The sequence below is a fragment of the Bactrocera dorsalis genome, chromosome 2 (genome assembly GCF_023373825.1).
Source record: "Bactrocera dorsalis isolate Fly_Bdor chromosome 2, ASM2337382v1, whole genome shotgun sequence".
Lineage (NCBI taxonomy): Eukaryota > Metazoa > Arthropoda > Insecta > Diptera > Tephritidae > Bactrocera > Bactrocera dorsalis.
In genome coordinates, this window is record NC_064304.1 from 50,554,375 (window position 1) to 50,561,356 (window position 6,982).

General features: G+C 40.3%; 1 pseudogene; it reads left to right on the plus strand.

The window, feature by feature from the left end:
- The first annotated feature begins 4,812 nt into the window (after positions 1-4,812).
- On the plus strand, positions 4,813-6,434 carry LOC125776106 (uncharacterized; annotated as a pseudogene).
- Positions 6,435-6,982: the final 548 nt, after the last annotated feature.

The window sequence follows — 6,982 nt, forward strand, 5'->3', positions numbered from 1 at the left end:
ATGATGTGACAGCAATATGCTATGGTAAACCGATATCGGTCGCTCCGACAAATGAGCAGTTGTTCTAGCTAACTGTTCAACATATTGTCCAAGTAGCGTTTTGCTTGAATAAAAATTTAGATGCATACCACGATGAGCAAAAAATAGTAAGGCTTTGTTTATATGTAATTTTAAAATAATTAATTAATTCTTCAAAATATATGTCGCTGCCCTCAAAGTAATTCTCTTTGGCCTCAATACACTTATTCCAACGTTTTTTCAAACACTCGGAACAGGTGCTAAAGTTAAATTCCCGAATAGCCTTAGATAGATAGATAGATATTGTTAGTGGGGTATTGCACCGCGTCCTAAGGCCTATTGTGCCCTCTCCTATATCACATATATTCACCAAGTTCTAGCAGCCTGAATGGTTGCAGGACCCTGTTGGGCGCTACTGAAGTGACGTGATCCCTGTCAATGTATATAAAACCCAGGGCCTTAAGCCTTCTTCTGCAAATTGCTGTACAATCCAAAATTAGGTGTGCTGGTGTTTCCTGTTCCAAGTCGCAGAACCGGCAGTTAGCGCAGGAGACTATGCTCATGTTAGACAAGTGCTTCCTGAGCCTGCAGTGCCCTGTGTAGAGCGCGACGAGGAGGCGGAATTTGACACGGGGGAGGTTAATTAGTTCTTTGAATTTGGAGATGTTGTACCCCCCTATAAGCACCTTGGCATGGCACATTCCTGCTGCCTGCTACCAGTGCTGATCTCTCCCCGCTTTCTCCTCCTCCAACGAGTAGTCTCTCCTACCTACCTTAGGGATGAAGATTACTTTCTCAATTCTCCATGGCTCTGGGATATGCGACAACGCCAGGCTATCTCTCATCAACCTTAACAGATGTGGCAAGAGAACTTGCATACCTTGTTGCTAAAGGGCTGGAAAGTCACCATCCGTTCCTGGTGACTTATAATTCGAGAAGGAGGCCAATGCTCACCAGACTGAGTCTGCAGTGAACAGTTTCCTTGCAGTCAGCCAGTCAAGGCGATCCGGCCTGCTTGTAACCGATGCTGAAGTTTGGGCAGCCTGAACGGTCTCCGGAAAATGCGCTTGTAGGAGTGTCTTTGCCCTCTCCTCCGCACCAGCCGTATAGGTCCCGTCCTGTCTTTTGATGAATAATACCGAGACGGTCTTGCCTCTTGGCAACGCCTTGTGCAGTCTGGCCTCTGGGGTTGAGGAGACACTGTCATAGAATTTCTTAAAGCTATTTGTCTTCGCGAGCCTAAGTTTTAGTAGACAAGTACAACGATGAGCGTCCATTATGGACTAGTTTATGGCACTCAGCCTGCTCTCCAGTCCAGTTACAGTGGACCTATTATCTGCCTGCCCTACTCTTCTTATATTTTGCCCCACAATTTCATTGACAATTTTCCAGTTCGTATTTCTAGGGATACGTATCGGGGGTCGGTCCCCGACTTCTACCGTCAGAGCAAATCGAATGATCCTGTGATCTAACATTGACGGCTCTTTCAACACCCGCCACTGTAATGTCAAGGACCTCCCTACGAGTACTGGTTACCAATGTATGTTCACAACCCACATTACTTATATTACTACTAATTATGAATTCAAGAAAAGACTCGCCCCTCTCGTTGCAGTCCGTGCTACTTCACTCCGTGTGATCGCGTTGGCATCACATCCCAGAGTGAGGGGGAGTTTATTCGTTCTGCAATAATCGACCAGACTGAGGATTCATGAAGGGGAGGGGTTTGCTGCGGCCGTCTCCCCTGCCAGGTCGAGATGGTGTCGTTGGGGGACTCGTGTCGCTCTCCTGCAACCACAGCGGCAGTCGCAACATGCACAACTGAGCTGGCTTCGGAAAGAGTCGGTAATTTGTTCGCCCCCCGTCACAGGCTCCTGGCTCACTGTAGGCGTTGCCTTGGGCCTCCATGGTCGCATCACAAGCTTGCTGAATCGGAAATTCAGCGGGAACCCCTTCAGCCTTATGAACTTGTATGATTCATCGTCTATTGTAATGTTGAGATTCTACCCTGACCTTTCAACGTTGCTCGCTACCATCTTCCACGCCGAGATACTTAAGCCCTCGTTTTGGTTCTTTACTAAACCAAGCGCGAAGTCGTACGTCTTATCCGCACTCCGGGGAAAGAATACCGTCATGTTGTGCAGTGGTGGTATGTCTTCACCTCTCTTCACACACAGGACCGGACCCTTCCAACCCTCCAGCTTTGGAATGATATCGGCCACCCAGGTGGCCGACTTCTCGTCTTGACAGTCGACCAGTATCATACCTCCCTTGAAGTAAATGCCGTTCATCTCCCATGAAGACCGATTCTCTGCTGCCTCTGGTGTCATACCGTCCTGTAAGTATCTCAAGTACCACTTGAGAGTGGCACCACTCAAGCCCGCTCTACGTCACGACCTCCTGGGTGTCCTGCTTCTGGGGTGCGTGGAATGTTTCCTCGCTATCTCCTCTTCCTCTTCCGTTCGCCCCTCGATTAAACTCTTTTGAATCCATCCTCCTCTGTGCAGTCGATCCTGCTCGAAGGGGTTGTTGGGGCGGGGTTCGCATGACTTGCAATAGTCACGGTGGACGCTCTGCGCTGTGTGCGGCTGCAAGGGGGCCCATATAGCTGGGCCTACTGGTCTATTCTTTTATAGGGGAAACACAAAGGTCCGCCGTTCCAGAGCCCCTGGACGCGGTAGGGCCACCGTTACTTCCCAGGCGGCCCGGTGTTGGGAAGGCTCCGTTCGAATACAACCGAATTAACCTCCTGGCTGTAAAATGGGCACGGGTGTCACATAACACCCTGGATTAGGAGGTGGTAACTCTTGGTCGCCACACACATGCAGCTTCTGCCTTTTCTGAACTTTTATACACTAGAAATTTTATTCCACTCATAAAAATTATTCGAACTTCTTTGTTGAATAATTTCACTATCATAAAAATCGTCGAACGCACATTATGTACTTCAGAAAGACAAGCGTATACTAAACAATAATGATTATTTTGATGTGACATTTTGGCGCAGATGTCACTGACAGTCATACCAACCAAATTTTAATTAAAAAGTCTTACTATTTTTTGCCAACAGTTTTCATCTTGCTCTTGATAAATTAATTCGAAATTCCATCTCGAGGTCAGAATTCGACCCCAACCGATAAACTTGAAACAGCAATACACCGCCTTCTACCATAATATTGTAAGTATCTTACAAACTAGTAGGAAAGCTATACTGCGGATGTAAGGCTTGACCAAAAGTTCGTCCATTTCTATTTGAAATCTTCTGAGATTCCAGTTGACTTCGTACCGTACATATCAGGAAGTGAATATAACCCCTTGAAGTTGATACATTATCGTCTGATATCAACAGAAATAGTCTCATAGCAACGCCCACGCCGTCAAATCGACTTTTGAATATTTAGAGGCTCAATAAACTTTTTCGTAAAGAGATTTTGAGAAACATATGAGTGTTCAATTAGTGCCATGTTTATATCCAATAACATTTGTTTTCTTCTCTTCTGGTTTTGCTTTTTTATGAAATTCGCAATTTCCATCATTTGTCTACGAGTATTTTGTTTGGCGATTTTAAGTGGTTTTTTATTAGAGTTTACAAACTGATGGCAAAAAGTTTTTTGTATGCAATCTACATATATGATATGAGTGTTAGAAGCTTACGATAAATGCGTGTGTGTCGTTGCCTCACTGTTCGTTCACAACACACAACCGCCTGACTAAATGGCCTTTTCATTTATGCACTCATATGCAGCTGGGTGCCCCAGCCTGGTCTTTCCGATTTTATCATTAATCTTCAATGCTTTTTAGATTTTTGTTATGTACGGGTATATACATTTTTTCTCCATGAATTCATCAGCATTTGGTCTTTCAACTTTAACAGCGCCCGAATGGCCTGCTACGGCCTCGGCATAGCAGCCTGCAATGTCCAGTGTCACTACAGCTTTTGACATTCATACATATATACTATGTATAAGGCGTGTAAGTGTGGTTATGTAATGGAAGCTAGCTTTAAATTGCTTTTGTAAAGTAAACTTAATTTGCTATGCTGTTTAGCCACACAGGCACTCATATACAGCTACTAGTTCTACAGCTGGTGGGCGTCGTACTCTTGTAGCTACGCTTCACGTCCTAACTCTACATGCTATGCAGGTGGACAATGTCAAATGAAATATAATTCTAAGACATCCAAAACCTCCTAGCTGGGCAATAAAACTCACAGTAGTTACGCATCACGCCCAACAGAAGCATTTGCTTAGCTTGCTACTTGCAGCTGCTTGCTTAAAATGCTCGGCACGCTCCACACGGCAACAGGACCGAATTCCATTTGGCTATGTCCAGCTTTGCCTGATGACATTCAAAATCAATTTCCAGTACACAAGTTGCAACATTGTGACTATGTCTGCAACATGAGCTGGGAGTGGTTAGAGATTGGATATAAAACATCATATCAATTTCATTCGTCCATTGAAGTTGTTGTTGCATATTGAGTATGGATCGGATTGCTTATGTTTGTAAAAGCGAGGAAAAGTTACAAACATCAATCGATGACTTAGCATGCGTTGATGGTTATCACAACAGCTGCGTATATATTCCTGCTCATAACAGCAGATATTTCCTAGGTGTAGACTATTTGATGTGAGATGGTTATTTTTTAGTTAATTATTTTAATTTAAATATTTGTTTTGATCCTTGCCACAAAAGTATGAACGAGTACGTAGATTGGTGTAATTGAACCACTGCCACGAGCTTAAAGTGCATGAAGCCAATCGCTTAAGCGCCTCTACTGGTGCCATAAAAATCGATGAAATCGGATTTTAACCTCGCCCACTCTTGATAAAAAACTATTTTTAAAAACTACTAACGCTAAACGCGATAAATAAATAACTAAATAAGCCAAAGACATACAATTTACCTTATACCGCGTATATGTGCGGCCAATATGTGAGTTATATATATATGAGCTATAATCCGTAATTAAGAAACGAGATTTACCATACAAAATTCCTTTGTAGTTAATCCGAGATTAAAAATTAATCTCAGATTACACAACCAGATTAGCGGTGTTATTCCTAATTTTATCTATAACTTTTGCGAAAAAGAGGAGAAATGTCAAATGACAAAGTAAACAAAAATGGCCGACAGCAAGAGAAGAGGTTAGTAAACTTATTTTTAATAAAATTATTATTTAAAATATATGTATATTTGTTATTTTTTCAGGAAAAAGAGATCAAGGTGGATCAAAGAGAAAGTTGAACTTCTTTTATACTTGTGGGAGGAAAAATTGGTGGTGTAAAACGTAATTCTCATATTTTTAAGGATATGGCTGCAGAAATGGCCACAAAGGGGCATGTATATTCCGCGAATGAAATTCGTGTGAAAATACACAACTTGACAAATAAATACAGGTAAGTTTATTTAATATGCATGTGCATTTCATATAAAAGTTTTCAAAAAATTTACAGAGATGAGAGGAAATCTATTGGTCCCTCTGGCGGCAGCCCTTCGACATGGGAATTCTACCCTAAAATAAATACAGTATACTCTCGAAAAGTAAATCGATTGGTATTTTGGGTAATTTACTTTTTCGAATAATTTACTTTTCCAAATATATACATAAATTATCTGTTTTTATAATATTAAATACATTTTTAAACTTAAAAAATTCATTCATTTATTTGCTTCAATAAAACATATGGATTTACATGAAAAACATATGTATTTATTATGAAGAGAAAAAATTTTGAATATTCTTTTGTTTTTTTTCTTTTGCAATATATTTTCTGACCATTTACATATGTACATATCTCAAAGTTTATTTACTAAACAGACGCGATAAACAAGAGAGTAAGTGTTTTTGCAACATCGTAAAAACCGCTGCTTGCTTCGTTTCGAATTTTTTATCACTCTCTCTGAAAAGTAAATTAAAAAATTTACTTTTTCGAGGTGCATGTGTAATCTTAAAGGTGATTTACTTTTCCGCGATTATTTACTTTCTGAGAATTTACTTTTCGAGAGTATACTGTAGTATCCTCGGGAGCAATAAAAGCTTCAATTTGGAAACATTGTTGGTGGAGGTTAGTAAAACAAAACAGCAATTTGAAAAGTTTATATTTATTTTTATAAACTAATTTATTACAGTTCACGAAGTTGTAGACTGTGCATCACCCCTTAACAGCTCTTCCATTACACTGGATTCCCAGGAATAATTGCGGTTTGTAGACGAGGAACCCGCAAGGAAAAGAAAAAAACATTCTTCAAATAATATTCAAAATGAATTTTTGGAGGAATTCCGGGCTTCAAATAGAACAATTAAGGCGGAAATTGAAGCAATTAAAGAGGATGGCAGGGAGGCCCTTCAAATTGAAAGAGAAAGAAATGCCATCCTCGAAAAATTCTTAGAGGCATTTAAGCAAAGCATATAACAACATATCCTTGATAACGTGAGAATTACGTTTTACACCACGAAGCAGATTCTAGACCAAGAGGAGATTTTTTTTATACATATATGCATATATATATATATACATATATATATATATATATATATATATATATATATATATATATATAGTAAATTTATATGAATTTTTATACTCTCGCAACAAAGTTGCTAAAGAGAGTATTATAGTTTTGTTCACATAACGGTTGTTTGTAAGTCCTAAAACTAAAAGAGTCAGATATAGGGTTATATATACCAAAGTGATCAGGGTGACGAGTAGAGTTGAAATCCGGATGTCTGTCTGTCCGTCCGTCCGTCCGTCCGTGCAAGCTGTAACTTGAGTAAAAATTGAGATATCATGATGAAACTTGTAACACGTATTTCTTGGCTCCATAAGGAGGTTAAGTTCGAAGATGGGCAAAATCGGCCAACTGCAACGCCAAAATGGCGGAAACCGAAAACTTATAAAGTGTCATAACTAAGCCATAAATAAAGATATTAAAATGAAATTTGGCACAAACGATCACATTA